The sequence below is a fragment of the Trachypithecus francoisi genome, unplaced genomic scaffold (assembly GCF_009764315.1).
Source record: "Trachypithecus francoisi isolate TF-2019V2 unplaced genomic scaffold, Tfra_2.0 Lachesis_group10, whole genome shotgun sequence".
NCBI classification, from domain to species: domain Eukaryota; kingdom Metazoa; phylum Chordata; class Mammalia; order Primates; family Cercopithecidae; genus Trachypithecus; species Trachypithecus francoisi.
In genome coordinates, this window is record NW_022681455.1 from 44,023,100 (window position 1) to 44,044,980 (window position 21,881).

Consider the following 21,881-nt stretch of genomic DNA (forward strand, 5'->3'; position numbering starts at 1 on the left):
GAATTAGATAATCCAGGCCTCTGTCCCTTAGCCAGGGAAAGAACTGGCCATGTCTCCAAGCTTGCTTCCCAGGAGACAGGAGAAAGCTGTTTTTGTCTGTGGGGGTCTTGTTGGCTGCAACAGGCTGGGAGTGGGAAGGAGATGCTGCTGGAGGGCTGTGACCCCAGGGTGTAACTTAATTTTGCATAGTTACACCCTGGAGTTCCTTGAGCCTCTGGAAGATGGACCCGTAGGTCTGGTCATCACTGATGGGACTCCCTGCTCCAGCTTGCCCTAAGCTCTTCTCTCATGTCCTGCTTCTGGGTAAGGTGGCACCTGTCCAGGTCTTTGGCATTGAAGAGCAGTGCTTCCAAATTCACTTCCTCTAGCCTCTCATTTATCCTTACAAATCATAAATATGGCTTGAATAAATATTGAGCCAGTCATTGTGTGCTATGAATAAGATACAATTCCACCCCTCAAGGATCTGGTGAGGGTGAGTGGGTGGGGAGACACAAAACTATAAATCCATGAGCAGAAAATACATAAAATGTGCTGGGGGCGTCTGATCTAGCTTGGGGGTGGAAGTTGTATTGGGGGTGGTGGCTGGGGGGTGGTGTCTTACGACGTTATCTCTAGGCTGCCACTTAAAGAATGGTTTGAAGACAGAGAGAACGGGGGGAAGGGGGTGAAAGAGTTGAGGACATCCCAGGCAGAAGGGATAGTGTGAGCAAGGCATGAAGGTGGCACTTGGGCAGGGAGTGGGTGGGTGGGGTGGAGGCTGGAGACATGGGCAGGGGTTAGCTCCAGGGGAGCCTGCAGCACCATGCCAAGTGCCTAGGGCCTGTCAGGGATGAGCAGCAGCTGAGGGGCTTTAAACACTGAGCGGCCCAGTCAGATACACTTTTCCATAGGTGCCTGGCAACAGTATGGGAGGCAGAGAGGCTGGTAGAGGCTGTTGTAGTCTTCCAGGAGGAATTGCACTGAGGGTGGGGAAGCACCTTTGGTGACTGGCAGTGCGGGCCATTGCAAGGTCTCAGCCTCAGGCAGCTTTTGGTCTAGTAAGTGCTCCTTTCCCAATCACTGACCACGTGCTGGCCCCTACACTGAATCTGTACAGCAGCCCTGGGAGGTAGGTGCTTTTTTTTTTTTTTTTTTGAGATGGAGTCTTGCTCTGACGCCCAGGCTGGAGTGCAATGGCGTGATCTCGACTCCCTGCAACCTCTGTCTCCCGGGTTCAAGGGATTCTCCCACCTCAGCCTCCCGAGTAGCTGGGATTACAGGCACGCGCCATCATACTCGACTAATTTTTGTGTTTTTGTAGAGATGGGGTTTCACCATTGTAGGCTAGGCTGGCCTCAAACCCCTGACCTCAGGTGATCCACCCACCTCGGCCTCCCAAAGTGCTGGCATTACAGACGTGAGCCACTGCGCCTGGCAGGTAGGGGCTTTTTTCATCCCATCTGGATTTTTGCCGGAGCCTTTAAATTGGTCTCCTGGATTCTCCCCTGGCCTTCCTTTAGCTGAATCTCACACAACTGCTGGAGAGAGCCTGTTAAAATGTGAGTTAAGTTTTGTCACCTTTTGACTCAAAACCCTCCAGAGACAGTTTTACTCAGAGAAAAACCCAAATGGCCTTAAAAGGCCTGCACCATTTGGGCTGACTCCCTGACTACTCAATGACTTCGGGCCCTGCCTTGGCCGTGTGGCTCCAGCCATGCTGGTTTCTCCATTCCTCAGATGCAGTGGGCATGCTTCTGCCACAGGGCCTTTGCACTGGCTGTCCTCACTTCCTGGAGCACTTTCTTACACATGGCCCATGTTTTTGGATTCCTCACTTTCAAGTCTTGTTACCTTCTCAGTGAGACTTACCCTGACCACTGCATTTATGATTGACCCCCCTTCCCACTCTGCACTTGGGTACCTCCTTTTCACCATCTCTTCTTTTTCCCCATAGCACATGTAGCTGCCTAACAGACTCTAGAACAATGCTACCAACAGAAATATAGTGTGAGTCACTTACAGAGTTTAAAATTTTCTAGGCACCAGAGTTTGAAAACTGTGAAAAGGTAAAATTAATTTTAATAGTTTATTTTAACTCCAACATATCTAGAATATCATTTCAGCATCTAATCAATGTAAACATTATTAATAAGTTTTTTTTTTTTTTTTTGAGACGGAGTCTCACTCTGTTGCCCAGGCTGGAATGCAGTGGTGCGATCTCAGCTCACTGCAACCTCTGCCTCCTGGGTTCAAGTGATTCTCCTGCCTCAACCTCCCGAGTAGCTGGGACTATGGGCGCACACCACCATGCCTGGCTAATTTTTGTATTTTTAATGGAGATGGGGGTTTCACTATATTGGTCAGGCTGGTCTTGAACTTCTGATCTCAGATGACCCACCTGCCTCGGATTACAGGCATGAGCCACTGCACTCAGCCTATTAATGAGAAATTCTATACTCTTTTGGTACTAAGTCTTTGCATCTGTCCAAGGGCAGAAATCGGGTGTAAAGAAAAAATAAATCTTTGAATCTGGTGCATATTTTATACTTATTGCATGTCTCAATTAGTTGTAGCCACGTTTCGAGTGCTTAATATACACATGGCTAGTGGCTACCATTTCAGACAGTATAGCTTTAAAACGTACTCCCCCTTTTGTTTGTCTCCCCCAGCTAGAATGCCAGCCCCATGAAGGAAGAGATTTTTGTCTGTTTTGTTCACTGTATCTCCAGCTCCTGGAACAGTGCCTGGAACACAGTACATGCTCAATAAACATTTGTTAAATGACTGACATTGTTTAAACTGAGGCTTGGACCTGAAGGTTTCATCCCAAGACTATGGAGGTGAGTACAGGATTTCTGCAGAGATGTCAGGAGTGGTTGGTGGAGGGTTAGCTGGACAGGTGGGGACTTGAGCAGGGATTTTCTAGAAGTGAACTCAAAGTCAGCTGGTAGGGATTAGAGCAGAGGCCTCTTTGTCAGTGCTAGTACTGTCTCCTCTTAGCCACCCTGGAGATGGGGCTCCTTATTATTGCTTGGCAGATGAGAAGCAGGAGGCTCAGAGAAGGTAAATAACTTGCCCAAATTTACACACAGCCAGTAAATGGCCAAGCCAGAATTTAAACCAGCTCTTCTGACTCCAAATCTAGTGCTCTTTTCACCACACCACAGCTGCCCCAGGCTAGGGCAGGACATCAACAAATAAAAATGAATCGTCTAGACTGAACACAAACAGGCAAGAAGAAAAGTGGGACAGGGGGAGGATGTAGTGGTGGCCAAACCCAGGGCTGAAATCCAGACTTCCCCAAGTGTGGTAAGGCAAGGCAAGGCAAGTAAGAGATGTCTCCAGGGGCTGGGGCTCGTCAGTGGAAGATCGGAAACCTAAGCACGCAAGAGATTGCAACACACGGCCTTAGAGGAGAGAGACAGCCTTGAAACAGACCATGGAGAAAAGAAGGAGAACATGAAAATGCCACCTCCCCTAGTTGTATAAGACCAGCTCAGATACCCCTCTGGAGCCTTTCCCAAGGATCTCTCCAGACCTAAGCAAGTCCCAGGGCCTCCCCTGCCTTCCCAGATCATCTTCTCTCTGTGGGACTCACACCCCCTGGCCTAGCCACTGTTTGGTCTGCAGCTAGCCAGTGCTCCTTCTCCTCTGCCTAGCCTGAGACTCTCCCTTCTCCAAGGAGCTGCCCATCCTACTCCCAGCCCTGAAAGGCTTGTAGAGAGCCTGTTGGCCCACTCTCCTCCCTCCCACAAGACCTGCAAGGCCGAAGGGTGGATCCATGCAAAACTTGGTGATTCTGGATCAATTTCATGTGTTAGGATCATGTGGTGGCCAGTGTGCAAACATGGTGGTCAACAGTTCTTTCTATCCCTGTGCCCACATGCTTTGCCCCCCAAGAAGTAGAGTCTATTTTTCCTCTTTCTGAATCTGGGCCGGCTTTATGACTTGCTTTGAATAAAAAATGCAACACAAGAGAGATATTCTGGGACTTTCAGGTCTAGGCCTTAAGCTGCATCGTAGTATCAATTTTTGTCCTTTTGTAAGGCAGCTGCCAGGCTATAACTGTCCGAGTACTCTACTGGAGAGAGAGACTGTGGAGAGACAGAGAGAGATAGGGTAAAAGAGACAGAGAGATAGAGGAAGAGAGAGACAGAGATGGAGAGAGAGAGGCTCAGCCAACTCCCAGCTGTTCCAATCACCTGAAGCTGAGGCACCAGACGTGTAAGTGAAATCACTTTGGATTCCCTAGCGCCACGTGAGCCACTCTAGTCAACAACACATAGAGTAGAGAGAAGCCATCACTGCCCCAATTTAGTGAGTTGTAAGCAAATGTATACACTGTGTTGTTTAAAGCTACTAAGCTTTGGGGTTGTTGTTACTCCTCAATAATAACTGAGCCATCCAACAAAACAGTCATTTCCTCGGGATTAGGGTGTTTGTCCCTTCCCATCCATAAGGCGTAACTGGTATTCATGAAGATCTTAGTGGATGGAGGGATGTTCAAGGAAAGAAGAGAGTGTTTATAAGGGAATCAGAGACCAGGCATCTGCCATGGTGGTAAGTTTTGTGGGAAGACTCAGGGTAAGGGCTCTCCCAGGCAGCACAAAGTACTGTCCTAATTTCTCAAGTGAGGAGAGTGACTTGGTTCTACTGGAGTCTCACCAAAAGAAAGTGGGCCTCACCTACAGCATGAGGGATAGAGGAGAGACGATGAGAAGAACTGCCAGAGAGCACAGCCTGAGGGATTTGGAGGAAGAGATTGTGGAATCCTTTTCTTGCCTTCTTCCTCCCATCCTCCAGCATTTAGGGAATACCAAGCATATGTACTATGCCCTGGTGTATGGATGGCCTCTCATTTACTGGGGTGGGGGGGGGGCTTTAGCATGAGCCAGCCTAGAGATGGGGATGGATGGGATGACCCTTGGAAGGCTCCACCAGGTTGGCTTCAGAGTTGCTGGGAGAGAGATAATTCAGCTATATCCACAGGGCATTGTCCATTAGGACATGGGACTAGGGGAAGGCAGGGAAGGAATCAGTAAATATTTATAATCTGCCTAGAAAAGGAAAATGCAAAGCGAAGACAGGGCTTGACTGAGCATCTGCTGAGAAGGGGACAGAGGGGTGACATGGAAGGGGAAGAGCTAGAATCCAGGGAGCCGTGAGTCAGAGGAAAGGGCTCACTAGGAACAGGTGCCTATGGAGCGAGGCTGGGCCTGAGTCTCCCAGGGCAAGAGGGGGCTGGGATCTGACAAAGATTTTCAAAGGCTGCCTTTGCCTTTGGGGAGTTAGTCTCTCTATGAGGGAAGTGCAAGTACTGTTCCCAGGGAGCTCCCAGTCTCAAGGAGGATTGACATGGCCCTGGCCCTCAGGATGCTCCCAGTCCTTACAGAGTATCTAATCTGAGGGAGAAGACAGAGCCTCTGCCATCAGACATTTCTTTGGATACTAGTTTCGGGAAGGCACCACCCTGCCTCCGTTTGGCTGTTGCATTGTTTGGAGTCACCGGATGCTGGTACCCCATCCTTACCTCCAATCTCGATGCTCATTCACAATGCTCACAGAGCTTCTCTCGTGTTTGTCATCAGGCATGTGTGGCTCACCAGCCTGGGGCCCGATTTTCTCCACACATCCCCTGATGGTCCCTGGGTCTGACTCCAGGTGGAACAGATGCCAGTACATGTCCCTTTCCTGGGCTTCTCGTGTCTCCTCTGCCGGAGAGGCCTGAGAACCCTGTTCATCAGCTCCTCAGACTTCCTGTGGGAAGACTGTTCCCCTACTCCCTGTCTGTAGCTCATCCAGTTGTCCTGGGGAGGAGGTGGGGTGATGTCCTGTGAGGCCTGGCCCATTGGGACCTCTCTTTGGATGCCTCTGCAGAGCCTAATCTGGGCCACCCTCCTGGGTCTGCCACTGGAGAAATTATTTCCCTGCACCTCAACTTTCTCATGTCTAAAATGGGCACAATAATACCTACATGGTGGAGTTTGAGGGCCTGAAGTGACATTGACATGTAAAAGTACCTCATGAAGTGACAGGTACATAGGATGTCCTAAAAAAAATCGTTGTCATCGTGTTGTTATTCTAGTCTCCGTGCTAAAGCTTTTTCCTCTCTGACCGCCCCCTTTAGTACATTTTGGTCATTTGTGGGGCTTTTTTCCCGCTTTTTAAAAAAATCTGAAATGGTCTGGCTGGATTTTATAATCATCTTTGCAAGCAGGCATCCTTATTCTCCTGCTGAGGAGTGAGGCACGCCAGAGCAGGTTCAGCCCTGGAACCCAGCAGTGAGAGAAACGGATTGGACTGAAGGGAAAAGAGGGTGTGGAGAGCCCCTCCTGGTAGGGATGATGCCCAGTGGCTTTGAGCCCAGGACCAGGTACAAGGTGGGCTTGCACGAGTATTTGTGGAATTAATGAACAAACGAACAGGAGCAGCATGCATGGCCAATCTTCTCTTAGGTCCCCTAAACACACTGGGAACCTCCAGTCTGATGGAGGAGGCCGGATGTCCACCCTTATATACACAGCTGTGCTCTGGGCAAGAAATGCTGAGGCCGGGCAGGGCTGCCTGGGCCAGGCTGCAGGGGATGGATGTCCCCAGGGCTGTCTTCAGAAGCTCCCTCAAGGTGAAAACTTGTCTGTTCTAGGATCTTTAGGTGAAATGGTTTGTGGTATAGGTAGAGAGGGGCCTCTGGGACCCAGGCAGGGGAGAAGCCCTTCCCTGGGACTTTGGAGAGCTGGGAGCTGCCATCTCCCAGGGATGCCACAGGAGGATGTCTTCTGGGGAAATATTCAGGGAGGATGTTTGCTTATCTACTTGCTTTTAGCTCCCAAAGGCATCTCCACCCCCACCCCAGGTATTCCCTACTTCACTCCCCGGGGTTCCCTCCCAGCTGCTCTCCTGGCCAGCTTGAGAAAGAGAGAAGATGGCAGGGCTTGCTGGGCCCCTGAGGCTGGGAGTGGTGGGGAAGGCCTGGCCCCAGCAAATGCCCTCCCGAGGCATCCTCACTCCTGGAGTGAGACTCCTCCTATAGATCTTCTTCCGCATAGGCGTATCCACACGGGCTCGCACACACACAAGTGTGACAGGGGTCACCATCTCCAGTCACGGGGTGGCTGCCTGGTTGGGTAAGGGTTCCCAGGGGCTGGGTGAGGCCCAGCTGGGGGAGCCAGCATCTTGGGATGAACCCCCATGGGACTGGGGGTTGGGGGCTGACCTGGCTGCAGTCCCATGACCTGGAGCTGCCCTTTGGGAACTGCTGACTGTTCAGCAATAAACACCTCATGGCTATTAATAGTCCTCTATGTGGCAGCCCAGAATTGATAACACTGGGTCACTTCTGGCCTGGCCCAGCCTGACTGCCTGGGTTCAAATCCCAGCTGCAACTTCTGAGCCCTGAGATCCAAAACCCAAACCCCAAACACAGCCCCAGCTCTGACAGCTTCTCAGCTATGTTTAGGACAATTACCTTTCTGCATCTCAGTTGTCATCTGTGAAACAGGCACCATGATATCTATTTCACAGTATTTTGTGTACACATGATCATGTCATCCTCCCCACACCAGACGTAGGCAGTAGTGTCCCCATACTAGAGCTGAGAGTGCTGGTGCTCGGGGAAATGCGGATGGTCATAGGAGGATGACTGGCATGCAATAAGGGCCCAATAAAGGTTAGCTATTGTCGTGATTTGGCACAAGGATGTGGGAAGAGAGGATCTGAAATCGGACAGGGCTGAGCTCTGCTTTTGACATCAGTTTTCTAGCTCTGTGACCTGGGGCAAGTTGCTGGATCTCTCTGGGCCTCATTGTCTTTCTCTGTAAAATGGGCATGGCAACACCTACCTCCCAAGTGGAGGTAGATTGATGTGGATTATATTAGACAATGAACACACAGTGATTGCCACTTAAAAGGGAAGGAGGGAAGAAGAGACCTGCGGGTGAGGGAAAGAGTTCAGCTCGATGCTGGTAAAACCCATTCCCAGTCCCCTCTTAGGGGCTCAATAAATATGGTACTTGTAGAATGAATGAATAAATGAACATTAGTCACCTCACCCCGTCAGGGTCCCCAAGAGCAGGGGCAAATTCTCTCTGATTAGCCCGTGTGCTCCCTGAAGGTGAGGGTATGACCTTGGGCCTTCTCCCTTGGGGAGAAAGGGACCTACGGATCCCTTTAGATGAACCATCTAAAATACCGAGTCTTTTTTGGGATGGTTCATTCTCTTGGTGTGGCAACAGCCAGTGCAGAAACCCATAAGGAAAAATGGAAACAACTTTTCCTTTCCTTCTTGTAGTGAGGTGCAGGCAGGGTATGGTGCCCTAAGCCCTGGGCAGAGTCCCAGGCCTACAATTAGTCCCCTCCCAGGATGTGGCCCCAGGCTTGGCTCCTGGCTGCATCCCTGGCATTGCTCTGTGCCCCCCTCCCCAAGTCCTAGCACTTACCCCCCATTCTGGGGACTGGGGAAGGGGACATTTTGCCGCAAAGATTATGGGAGCCCAGGGAATGCCTTCTTGTTGAGGTCAGTGGGGCTCATCCCCTTTTGTTGTGACTGTGGTGACCCCAACCACTCCCTTGGTACTACCTACGTGTCTGGCAGCCACATTAAAAACTCAAACGGTGGTGCTGGTGGTGAGTGGGAGGGCACACAGTGGGGAAAGAGGGCAGAAGAGATATGGGGGTGAGGGGAAGGGCTCAGTTCGATGCTGGTAAAACCCTCCCCCAGGCCCCATGACTTCGGAGAAACTGCCCCTCTCCTAGCCCGGCTCCCAGATGCCGGTGGTGTGCCAGCCGTTGGCGTTTGCCTCACAGGAAGTGTCCCTGGAGTCTGGCTTATCTCAAATGGCCCGGGTTTCTGCTGGGAGGGGGCAAAGGAAGCCATTTGTTCCCTTGCCCACCATCACATGTCCACTCCAAAGGCTATCTCTTGCACCCCAGACCATCCTCTCTCCCTCTCTGAAAGTGGGAAGGAGGTATCTGTGGTCTGAGGACTACCTACTGGGGGATGGGGGTCCCAGAGCTCCTCATCTCTGTCTCACCCCCGCTGGGTCAATACCAGGTACCTGGACATGAAGCACTTCCTCAGTTTCTCCTTCTGTCTGTTAGTCCTGCATGGGCCTCAGGCCTCTATGGTCAGCTGGCCTTCTAGTCTGAGGAGAGAAGATCCTGGAAGTACGTTGTCAGATGCAGCAAATAAAAACATGAGGTGCCCCGTAAAATTTTCATTGTTTGTGTGGAATTCAGATTTAACTGGGCATCCCGTACTTTGTCTGGCGACCCTGCATGGAGGGAGTGGCTGGACCTCCCTCTCGAGAGTTCTCAGGTGCTTTGCTGCTCCTCTACTTCCTCCCCAGCCTTCTCACTGCTTTGCTGCTGAGGTGTCCAGTGGAGACATTGTGTGTGGGCCCTCGTTCTGGATTTGTCCTCACTTTCTGCCTGCAGCAGACATCTGAAACAAATTAGGAGCTCTCTGAGGGCTCAGGCAGTGTCTGCCCCATCAGACTGGGAGCCTCCTTTGGATTGAATCCGTGTGACCTTGCAGCCAGCCCACTCCCCTTTCTCCTTTTCATCGTGCTCAGGAGGACCTGGCGCTGACCCTCAAGGCTGACCTTTTCCATAGGCTCAGCACAGCCTTCACTGCTGTGACCTGCAGAAGCTCTAAGAGAGCCTTAGTAAACATCCGTCTCCCCCTTCCTGATGACCTGTTGGTGGGAATTCTCTTCCCTAGTCCTCATTCTGCAGGCAGCTATCTCAGAGTCCCTCAGGCTCTGAAAACTTCCAGTGGAAAAATTCTCTGGGAGCCAAGACCCCAGAGCTCTGGCTGGGCCTCTGTCACCAACCAGCCCTGTGACCTCAGGCAGCTCTTGGTTCTTCTCTGGGCCTCAGTATCTCTACCTGTACAATGGCACTATATCTAGGTTGCTGACCTTGGAGTAGGGTTTCCAAACTTTACGTTGTGATCTATGTGGGTCATGAAGTCGATTTAACAGCATGCAACCAGCATGATTCTTTTTCTTACATAGGAAGGAGAATAGGGTATAAAATATTTAGTCTTGCATGGAGTAAAGGTAAGTATTGTTTCTTGAAACTTGTGTGGAGTGTGTGTGTGTGCGTACATGTGTTCTGGGTCATGAGGTAGGAAGTATTTTTCAGGGGGGTTGTGGTAAAACGAAAAAGTAAGGAAGTCAGTATTGGAAGCTGTGACAGAAGGGTGACAGGGGCAACTGGAGACCCGGACGTGGTCTCTGCTATTTCTCCCCGTCACGGAGATGACAGGCCCACTTACAACCTCCTGTCTGGGGTTCTTCCTCGCTCTCTTGAGTAGTCTTTCTGCCTTGCCTCTGCTGAGCTCGTGCCCCTCTTTACCCAGAGCCCGGGGCCCTCCCAGCTGAGAGCCCTCAGGAGCTAGTCTGGTCCCCTGGGCCACTCCAACAAGAGAAGAAGATTCTGGGATCCACAGCCTGGTGGTGTCCAGTCTGCCCAGCTGCCTCCGGCCTGCTTCTGCCTCACGGTAATATTACTGGATTGGGAAACTGAATCTTGGGCCAAGTGGAGGAACATGGCTCCCTCCTAGCTTTCCCAATGCCCTCTACCCTGGGAGGGATACTCCTTAACCCCTTCCCAGGGGTGGGGGAGGTGTCTGCTGTCCGGGTGGGTGAACAAGGACAAATAGAGTGTGAGTGGCTGATGACCCTCAGCTTTGTGGCTCCTGCCAGATCTCTGATTTCTGGACCACACTGCCCTGTCTTTCCTCTAAGGAACCATATCCAGGTGTGACCCACATTACCCGGGAGGATTTGAGGATAACACAGGTGGAATATGGGAGAGACCTGGTGGTGATGGCTATTTAGATGGTTTCATCAGTACATGGCCCCCTCTGTGTGGGTGCTGTCATCCTGGGTCCAATTCACAGAGAAGAAACCAGGCTGAGAAGAACTGGCCTGGAGTTGCATCATGCTCAGTCAAGAGAGGAAGATTTGGAAAAACAGGTGAGACTGAAAGCTCTTGACCTGTCAGAGAGTCAGAAAGAGAACAGCCCCCTCCTCAGGGAGCCCCAGTGTGAGGGAGACACAGCCTCATTCTCAGGGAGCCCCAGTCTGAGGGAGACACAGCCCCCTCCTCAGGGAGCCCCAGTGTGAGGGAGAGACAGCCCCGTCCTCAGGGAGCCCCAGTCTGAGGGAGACACAACCTCGTCGTCAGGGAACCCCAGTCTGAGGGAGACACAACCTCGTCGTCAGGGAGCCCCAGTCTGAGGGAGACACAACCTCGTCGTCAGGGAACCCCAGTCTGAGGGGAGACACAGCCCTGACTCGGGGAGTCCTAGTCTGAGGGAGACGCAGGCCCGTCCTCAGGAAGCCCCAGTCTGAGGGAGACACAACCCCATCCTCTGGGAACCCCAGTTTGAGAGGAGACACAGCCCTGTCCTCAGGGAGCCCCAGTCTGAGGGGAGACATAGTGGTGTCTTTAGGGAGCCCCAGTCTGAGGGGAGACATAGTGATGTCTTTAGGGAGCTCCCTGTAGGAGTTCAACCCCTTGGTCTTTCTTCTGAGGTAGTGGCTTTGGTGGGGGCACTGGGGGCCCAGAGTTGGCTGTTTGAGGAAGAGTCTTTCAGGGCATTGCCATTCTTTGTCATGCTTGACTGTAGCCAGAGGTGTGGTGTGATCTGAAGGGTCCTGGGCAGGTGTCCTCCTTCCCCCTCCACTGTGCCCACTGTCACCCTCCTAACTCTTTCCGTTCATTAATTCACCGTAGTCCATAATCACCAGGCACCACCTTAGATTAAGGTCTAGAAAGGATCTTGGAGACGTGTGAGTCCAAGATCAGAGGAGGAAACTGAGGCCCCAAAGGGGAAGGGGAGGAATCTTGCGTGAGGTCACCCAGGGAGTTAATAGCAGAGCCTACATCTCAGAGCAGTGCTTTGGGCTTATGGAGAGACTCTGGGGGACGTGGGGCCACCCAGCGCACATGTGAGCAGAGGGGCGCTGTGAAGGTGTGTGTGTGTGTGCACGGGTGAGTGCGGTTATGTGTCTGGGTCCCCTGTGAGCACGTGGGTGTTCATATGGGTGTCTGCTGCAAGGTGTCTGGCTATTTTCCTGTGTCGCAGTGTGGGGTGGAGCAGGGAGGGACAGGCCTGTATCAGGGACATAAGACTGGTCTTATGAGTCCTCCTGGCCCAACCCTCTTGAGACCAAGGACAGAGGGCGATGAGTCACAGATGACTCAGGTGCTGGAGGCCACAGCCACGCATGGCACGTGACAGCCAAGGAGGGCCAGGTCTATTTCTGGACTGGATAGACAGGTGACCCAGGAGGCTGACACTGAAATCTCTCTTCCTAGAGGACAGGAGGGATTTTATTCACAGGCTCAGGGCCTGGGCCCCTGGGATGGAGCTGAAAAGATGGCCTGTGGGCTTACCTGTCCCCTGGAGCTTTGCTCCACTGGCTGGTTGAGCTGTTACTTCAGTGGGACAGGGCTGTCCTGAGCCATCCCCATTCTCCTGGAGATGTGGGGTTAGGGTCACTCTCCACTGGGGATGCGTTCTCCCTGGCCCTTTGGATGCCAGAATCTAGCAGCAAAGCACCCCTGCCCTGCCTTGGTAATGCAGTATCTGACCACAGACAGGCCCTCTTCTTTGTCTGAGGCAAGGGACCCAAATCCTTGACCTGCTGCTTGACCCCAAGGCCTAGGCCAGAAGATGAGGTAGTCTGGGGTGCAGACAGTGTCTTGGGTTCAAATCTCAACCTGCGACGTGGAGTTGCATTGTTTCCTCTTGGGGCCTCAGTTTCATCCTCTGTACCCCGTGGGGGTTGTGCTTGAAGGCTCAGGGGTCCCCTCTAGCTGGCTCCTCATCAGGCCTTTAAGGCTGGGCTGAGGGCAAGGCCTTGAGGCTGCCTCCTCTCTCACCTATGTTTGAGGTGGGGGACTGGGGAGGGTTGGCTGAGGATAGAAAGTCCTGGCCTGGTGGGGCATGCCTCAGGGTCCCCGGTCACCTGAAACACAGTGATGATTACAGGGTGAGCCTCTGGGACCAGACACTGTAATCTGCTGCCCTCCTTCCTGCCAAGGGCCTACTGCAGCATTTCCTTCTGCTTTTCACAACTGTTTTCTAAGAACCCCAGGAAGGCAGAGGCCTCATCTCTGAGGGGTGCGGCAAAAGACTAAAGAAGAAGGGAGGGAGAAAATGGAGATGGTGAGAGAGGAAGAGAGAGAGGATGAAAGGATGAGGGAAAGGAGATGTTTGAGGTGTGGTAGACATCAGAAGGCTTTTCCCTGATTGACAGTTTGAGGAAGAGGAGGGGAAAGAAGAGTGGGTGGGGCCATTCTCTGCCTCTAACCTCCCAGCTTAGATGCTCCTCCTCAGAAAGACCGCCCTGACCTCATTACCTAAAGTAGCAGCCTCCTCCCCACCTCAGTCACTTTCTATCAGTTGCTGCATTTAATGAAGAAGGGCTGAGTCAGCTCATGTCACTTTTTGGCTCAAATCCCCGCAATGGCTCCTGGTTTTCCTCAGACTAAAGACCAAAGTCCTTATGATGGCCTTCAAGGTCCTACACGATTCCTTTCCAAGAACAGCAAGGGTGTTCTTCAAACACATCTGGCATGCTCCTGCCCCAGGGCCTTTGCACAGCTTTCCCCCGCGGCCTGGAATGTTCTTTCTCCAGATATCTGCAGGGCTCACTCTCCTGCCTTCTTCACGTCTTTGCTCAAACATCATCTTCTCAATGAGGCCTGCCCTGGGCATCCTATTTAAAATGGCAATATTCTTCCTACACTCGCCAGCCCTCTTACCCTATACTCTTTTATCTTTTTTTCTAAACACTTACCACTCTCTAATGTTTTCACATTATAAAATGCATGTATTTATTATGTGCATTGTGTATTTTCTGTCTCCCCCCACCTTGAATTTAAGTTTTACAAGAGTAGGTGTCTTTGTTTTATTCACTGATGTGTCTTAAGTCCCTGGAAAAGCACCTGACACACCACAGGTACTCAACTTGTGGAGCAAATGGCACCTGTCACTGTGGGTGATGATCTTCTCTCTCTCTCCTTCTGTGTACGCGCTCCCCACTCACCCATCGACCTCCCTGCGGATGCCGCACTCAGAATAGCAGTTCCGTGAGAGCTGGGAACTGCCTATCTTATTCATACTTGTGCCCTCAGCACGTGTCTGGTGCAGAGTAGGTACTCAGTAAATACGTGTTGGCTGGATGGAAGGGACCTGAAACAGAGGCCAGGGAGAGTGGGAAGACAGGGCAGTCACTGGTAACAGGCCCATAGTGAGAGGATTCTCGAGGAAGAGAACGGAAAGGTGTCCACTGGTCATTATGAGGCTCCTAAGACCCTCCTATCTGAACAGAAGAGATGCTCCTTCAGATCTGTTACACATACACACACACACACACACAACCCAGGACCATCACACACCAGTATATAGAAGGAGAGAGCACTGGAAACTGCTGCCAGTTGATGATGGCATCAGGCTTGATCACTGGGGGCTTCCAGGAGGAGGTGGCCTGGGGCTAGACCAGCACAGGAGGAAAAAAGTTCAGGACATCTCCAGTCAGAGGTAAAGAAGGATGGAGGAAAGAAAGAAGGAGGATGCAGCAGAGATCAGGGAAGGCCCAGGAAAGAGGCAGGGCTGACTGAGACTAGGGCTGAGACTGGGGCTCATCAAGGTCAGAAGCCTTGGGTTTGGGGTGCAGTAGGACCACGCAGGATACAGAGTTGGAGGAAGAGGCTAGATTTTCCCAACCAGAATCCCTAGAGGAAGGAATTTGCTGTGTCTTCCTCTGGGGTTTGCATTGACAGGCACAGGGCAGATGGTCAGTGTTGTCCTCTGATTGAGGGCGCCCAGCGGGGGTGCCACGGCAGGATCTAATGCCCAAGTTCCCCTCAGAATGTGGCGTCGGGAATGCGATTCAGTGGATGATTCCAGCTGGTACTTTTTTCCAATAAAAAGAAACGCCTTCATTCTCAAAGAAGATGATTACAAAAGGAAAAAAAAAAAAAAAAAACTCTCGACTTACAAAAAGAACCATGCCCAAATCCAGTGACCACGGTTCGCACAACATGAAAATCAGATGAGAGGGAGCACAAGAGTGAAAGAAGCTCAAACACAGGGCGTGAGGTGCCCCTGCCAGCCCCGGTCCCTGACCACATGGCCCCGCCTTTGGCTGGAGGGAGAGCCCTGGCTGTCAGCCGCACGGTGTGGAAAGCCCAGAAGGAAAGCAGTTTTGAAATTTTACTTGTGATTGATACATTTTTGGCCATGTTGGCTATTTTCAGAGCCTGGCTGCCCCATCCTCTGTCACAGACACCTTTGAGTTCTTTAAATGGCTGTATCTTTTGTTGTTATATGGACGCATGGTCTTTATAGTACATTCAGACAGAACAGGTTTTGTGAGAAAAGGATATTGAGCTTTTTTCCCGATACACAAATTGCAAGGTTTCATTCTCCTCATAAACCTGTTACTCTCCTATACCTGTGAATGACACCGCCATTCCCACAGTTGCTCAAGCCCAAAGCCTGGCATTCATAATCTGACCACCCCTTTAGGGTGATGAAAGCCATCAGCAATCCCGGGGCCTGTTCTGCTTCAAAAACACTTCTGTCCTTGTTCCCCTCTTTCTACCATCTGGCCTCAGCTCCACAGCTTCTCCATTCCTCTCCAGCTTCTCCAATTGTTTTTCCTCCCAGCAACCAGAAACCACTTTGATGCCACATGAAGGATCATGCTACCTCTCTGCTTAAACCCTCCCTGCACACAAAATAAAGCCTGTCCTCATCGCCTGTCCACAAGGCCAGGCCTTGTCTGCCTCCTGACATTCTCTTCAGCCTCCTCACAGGCCCCTCTCACCCTGGGCACACAATAATCTCTCCTTCCTTGAACATATCAGTGTCATGTCCGCTTAGGGACTTTGTACTTGCTGTTCCCTCCTTCAGGAACATGCTGCCTCCACATCTTTGCATGGATGCCTCCCCCTCACCTTTCGGGGTTCCCCCGTTCATATGTCACCTCCTCCAAGAGGCTTTCCTTGAGCACCTCTCCCCTTCTCCCCTGCAATATAAATGGCATCCCCAAGTTGCTTGCATTCCACTCTTTTAATTTTCTTCGTGGTGTTTATCTCTAGCTAAAATTTATTTATTTATTTACAGATTGACTTTCTCTCTCTAGGATTTTGGGAGAGCAGGAACCTTGCCTGGGTGATTGTCGAGACTGTTGGCCCATGACCAGTGCTTAGGGTTCAATAAATATTTGTTAAATGAATGAATAAGTGAATGAATGAATGAATGAATGAATGCTCTAACCCTGCCCTTGCTGAACTTCTAGAGATTTTGCAACCTCTCTTACACAATCAGGAGCTTGGTAACCCTGTTTGCACTCTCATTCCAAGGATTTTAGACTTGCTTGGCCAATCTGGTTACAGCTCCTCAATCTTGGCAGCCCCACCCCTCCCAGCTGGGCCCAGGATGCACAGTAGGTCCTCAGCGCACACCCGTGGGACTGAGTTGCTGAATGTAGCCTGGCTCCTGTCCTAATTATCTGGGTGACTTCAAGCAAGTCAGTATGCCTTCTGTTGTTTATAGTTCTCATCTGTAAAGATAAAGAGGTTTGTACAGATGGTCTCTAAGATTCTGTTTGACTTTCAAAGACCAGAACAGAATTAACCAGTTCAAAAGAAGAGCTGTGGGTGGGTGGGGGTGTTAGGTGGATTGAGAGAAGATGGGTGACGGTAAGGGAGAGGGTAGTGAGGAGTTTGGAAGGGGATTAAATGGGACTTTCTTCCCAGGGTCTTGAGGACTGGGCTTTGGGGGACCCTCAGGGCGAAGTTTGATCCCTGAAGTTCAGGCTTGGCCCCTTGTTATTTCCTGCTTCCCTGGGGCTGTGGCTGTGGGAGGCTCGACCAGAGAACGGACAGCCTCTCTTTTTCTGCTCTGCCATAGAGCAGAACCCCAGCCTGGAACACACGAGCCCCCTGAAATTACCTTCACAGTCTTGGGGGTATATGAATGAATGCCCTTTGGGGAGAGAAAGTCCTTATCTTTTATCAGATTCTGCAAGGAATCTGTGCCCTACAAAGTTTAGAAACCTGCATTTAGAAGGCCAGGCTAAACTAAGAAGATAAGTCCTAAAGGAGGAGAAGGAAGAGGAGAGAGGACCCAAATCCTTTTATTTTAAAATGTCTTTTCTGGACCTTAGTTTCCTCATCAACAAAATTAGAAGTTTGGGTGATCTCTGGTAACATCCAGCATTTAGAATAATAATGCCTAATTTTACTTTGTACATTATCTCCTTTGCTCCTTTCAAAAGCCATGTGAAAGTGTTCCTCATCAGCATCTCTGTTTTTCAGGTGACAACACTGAGGTTTGGTGACTCACCCAGGGTCATGCAGCCTGTGAGTGGCAGAGTGAGCCAGGAACCTGGCTGCTGGCTGAGAAATTTCAGGGCTTCTTCTTCGAGTGCCCAGCAGGATCGCAGCACCACATGGCTCTGGGGCTCTCCCACTGGCCAGTCTGGGCTGAGGGGAATGAAGTGAAGAAAGGGAGTTTCCCCTGACGGTTGGTTGTTAATGATATTGGAGAAGAGGAAGAAGTGGTAGGAGGAAGAGGTCATGCCCAGGTGGAAATCCTCAGCTCCTTCCAGCCCATCTAGAAGGCCTCCTGGACAAGGGGACACTTGGGGAGCCAGGGAACTGGGCCTCAGCCTGGGGAAAGGGAGGCATTCCTAGGCAGTGGGAAGCATCCTTTCTGGTGGGTAATCCAGTATTTATGGCGTTTTTGATGACTGGAATGCGGGTGTAGGTTCCCTATTGGACTTTGGGCTCTGCTGCAGGTCTCAGGCTGGGGAGACATTTTGGAATGTGTCCCTTGCCTTCTAGGGCCACCTTTGGCCTTACCTGCTGTTTACCTCTTCTTCCTCCCCCTCTTCCCCCCTTGGCAGCCTGAGCTAGTGCCAGGAAATTGTTGGTCAAAGGTGAGGTCACCAAGAACCTGGAAAAACAACAGGTCTCCATTGACCTTGTTTACCTGCCAGGTAACTGTTGCTTTACAAAGGTTCTTCCGCCCCTTCTCTGGTTACCTGCATCTCCTGCTCCCATAAAAGCTCAGATCAGCTGAACAGATTTTGGTGGGGGTTCCTTCAAGATAAACCCTCCTGAGAGGCTTCCCACTCCTCTATTTTCTGGCATGTGGTCTATATCTATTAGGTCACATCTCAGACTGTGTGGTCACCTGAGTTTAGATGCTGGCTGCCCCTCACCTCCCCTAGGAGGTCTCCTGGGGTTACTTCCAGCCTATTCTTTGCATCTTATTCCCGTCTTTGGTCTGCCTATTCTGTCCTGATTTCTTCCTGCTGTTTTTCTCAGAGTTTTTCATAAGGAACCAAAAGCAGCTGAGCAATGTGGCCCTCTGACAACCTCTCCAGGGCCCTGCAGACAGCAGCAGACTCCTAATCGATGGTCACTAACTGACTAGCTTATGGGATCTGGGCCAAAGGAGTGCCAGGGAGGTCAGATTGTTTCTTGAGGTTACCCAGCTGTGAAAGAACTTGGCCCATCCTTGGTCAAACCTGCACATCTTCTCTCAGACCTGGGGCTTCCTTCTGTGTACAGAACTGATATTTAAACACCATTGATGTCCATGCATCTATTCACTCAGAAAATATTGAGACCGTGCTTGCTCTGGCTCTCAGTGTTGAAGGTGACACAGTTCTTTTGCCTCAAAGAGGTCACAAACCAATCAGGGAGATAAGATATTGACCAGAGCAGTTCCTCAGCACTGGAGCCAAATGTTGGGACAGTCAGAGAAGGCTTCCCAGAGGGCCTGGCGCTTGAGGTCCTTGAAAAATTCTTAATCACTTATTTGATGTAAGCTGTTTAAGAGAGCTTTGCTCATCTTTGTTAGACCAAGATGTGCCTGTGACCTGTTTGTGGTCTTGGTTCACAAGGAGGAGGGACAGTGGTGGCCATCCCCTCCATCAGCACCCCCTGTTCCATCACTGCTACCGAGGGCTGCAAAGCCACAGGACCAGCTGGCAGTGAGAGGGCCTGTTGCCTGCATGTAGACACTGGGGTCAGAGATTGGCTGAGACACTCCAGAGGCTCTGCAGTGACCCAGGGCGGAGTGGGGTCCAGAACCTGACAGTCCTGACTCCCAACCCTGTGCTCTCTCTGTGGATGCCACCACCCAGTTGCCTTTAAGAGGCCAGTGCCTTCTCTGGGTCAGCACCTTGGGCTCTGGGCTGGGTGCTGGGCATTGCTGGGGTGGTCCTTACCATGGTCCCCCTTTTCACACAATGGAGATGGAAAGGATGGCCCAGATTGAGACCCTTGTTAGAAGGAGGTGGGGTATGAACAAAGCCTAATGATCCAGGGAGAGAGGATGCCCACCAGAGAGGGTACCACTCCTCCAGACCTGCATGCATAGCGGAGTTACCGTTATTCACATGCAGGGCAAGCCTATCAGAGAGGAGACAGAGGGAGGAAGGCCGACAGAAGCGGCTCTCTGTCTGAGATTCCCAGCTGAAGCTCTCCACTCCCGGGCCTTGTTTTCCCTAACAGCTTCAGGGCACAAAGTCCAGTGGTGTGATTTTGTCATCTCTTCCCAGGGCAGCCTTAAAGGGCCAGTGCCTCCTCCCAGGGTTAATGATTACCTATCAGGTCACCAATAGACCCAGGTGTCCTTGTGTGTGAAGATGGTTGGGCGGATGGGTGGGAGGTGGTGAAAGAGGGGTGGCCTGCCTGAAGAGGAGGCTGGGGCTTCCTTTAAACACATCCTCATAGGGGCTGTCTCCTGGAGCTCTCCTGGTTAGCCTTGGGTCATGAGGAGGGATCTGTGTCTTTAATGGCTAACAGCACAGGGAACCGACCTGTAAACCCCAAAGGGAGGGTAAGGTCTATCTAGGGTGCTTCCCCCCAGCTCTGACAGGACAGAAATTTGGGAGAAGAAAATATATGCCAGGCTTAGGATTCCCACAGTAGGAGGTGGGGGACTCTCCTAGCCGAATGGGAGGTGAGGGTATGTCTTGGACCTCAGAGGGTCAGGCCTTGGCTAGGGCAAGACCCTGGGACCCTTACTATCTCCTTCCCCCATACACACTCATGTCCCATCAGACCTGGAAGGAGCCCCACTGTCACCCTGGCTCAACCCGACCACAGTCGCAGTCTTTCTCCCACGTTCCATCTCTGTCCCACCTCCCAGCCTTGGAAAGCACTTATATTAGTAATAGGGACTAATAATGATAACAAAGGCCGCTCTTTGTTGGGTCCTGGGCATAGCACATAGATTCACTTGTAATCCTTACAAGTGCCACATGAGAAGGGTACATATCACACCCCCATTTTACCAGAGGAGAAGGGAAGCTCAGCTCACATCACTGCTCAAGATCAGACAGAGCAAGAGGCAGAGCAGACTTGACCCTGGTCTGTATTGCATCAGAGTCCGTGCTTTTTGCCACCATGGGTGATGCGCCGTGTGCCTGCTGTTTCCCCACCACAGTGGCTCAGCCAGTCCTCCGGAAAGCTTTCAGGGCTTACCACATCCAACCCATGTTACCCTCTGCTTCCTCCCCCAGTGGGAATCTAGTGGCCCTGAGCTCAGCCAGGCTGGATTCATCTGCCACTCCTTGGGCTCTGTGTCTGCAGGCTGCTTCTGCCTCTGTGCAGCCTGGTGGCTCCCTAGGGGCAAGGCAGAGCCTCTGACTGGCCCGGAGGAGGCACAGAGATGGACAAGATTATCCTCTCGGAAAGCATGCTGCAGAAAGGGCTGCTTCTCCTTCTGGGAAGACTTTATTGCAAGCTCGCGCTCCTTTCCTCCTTCTGATTCACAGACGTTTTCATGACAGTTTGAACGTGTCTTGTTTCAAGTGTTCAAATCTAAAGACTTCCATCAGATTCCTGACCACGGGTTTTTAACAGTTATTATCTGTGTCATAACGTCGCATACTTGTGGCCTATCATTTTCCAAGCTTTGCACACGGGTTTGGCAGAGCAGGTTTCACTGATCCCACTAGACAGGCGAGGAAACTGAACCCTAGAGCAGGGAAGTGACACATCTAGAACACGGCCAGAGTTGGTGGCCGCGGCCAGCTCTGCCATCACACACTCGGCTCTCCCCGGTACTGCTTTCTTTGCTGTCTCTGCTCTGTCTGCACCAAGGAGACTTTCTCCTCTGAGGCTGTCTGGCTTTGGAGTTACACTTTGCCCCTAGCTGCTGCTTCTATTTTTTTTTTAAATGTGTTTTATTGAGGTAAAATACACATAACAAAATGTACCCTCTTAGTTGTTTTTAAATGTACAGTTCAGTGGTATTAAGTACATTCACATTGCTGTGTAACCATCACTACCATGCATCTCTAGAACTCTTCATCTTGCAAAACTGAAGCTCTGTGTTAAACACTAACTCCCTATTCCCCTCCCTCCAGCCCCTGGCAACCACCATTTTTCTTTCAGTTTCTATGAATTTGACTACCTCATGTATCTCAAATAAGTGGAATCAAACAGTATTTGTCTTTGTGTGACTGGCTTATTTCACTTAGCATGATGTCCTCAAGGTTCATTTATGCTGTAGCCTATGTCAGAATTCCTTCACTGTTCACCTGGGCAACATAATGAGAACCCCCTATCTACAAAAAAAAAAAAAAAAAAAAAAAGAAAAGAAAAAAGAAAAAAACATTGCTGAGTGCGGTGGCGTGCCTGTGATCTCAGCTGTTCAGGAGGCTGAGGTAGGAGGATGATGGTTTGGGCCCAGGAAGTTGAGGCTGTCATGAGCCACGGTCGTGCCATGGCACGCCAGTCTGGGCAACAGAACAAGATCCTATCTGAAAAAAAAAAAAGGAATTTCTTCATTTTAAATATTTGAAATGTTAAATAATCTTGCTTGTCCTTTTATCTATTGATGGACCCTTGGG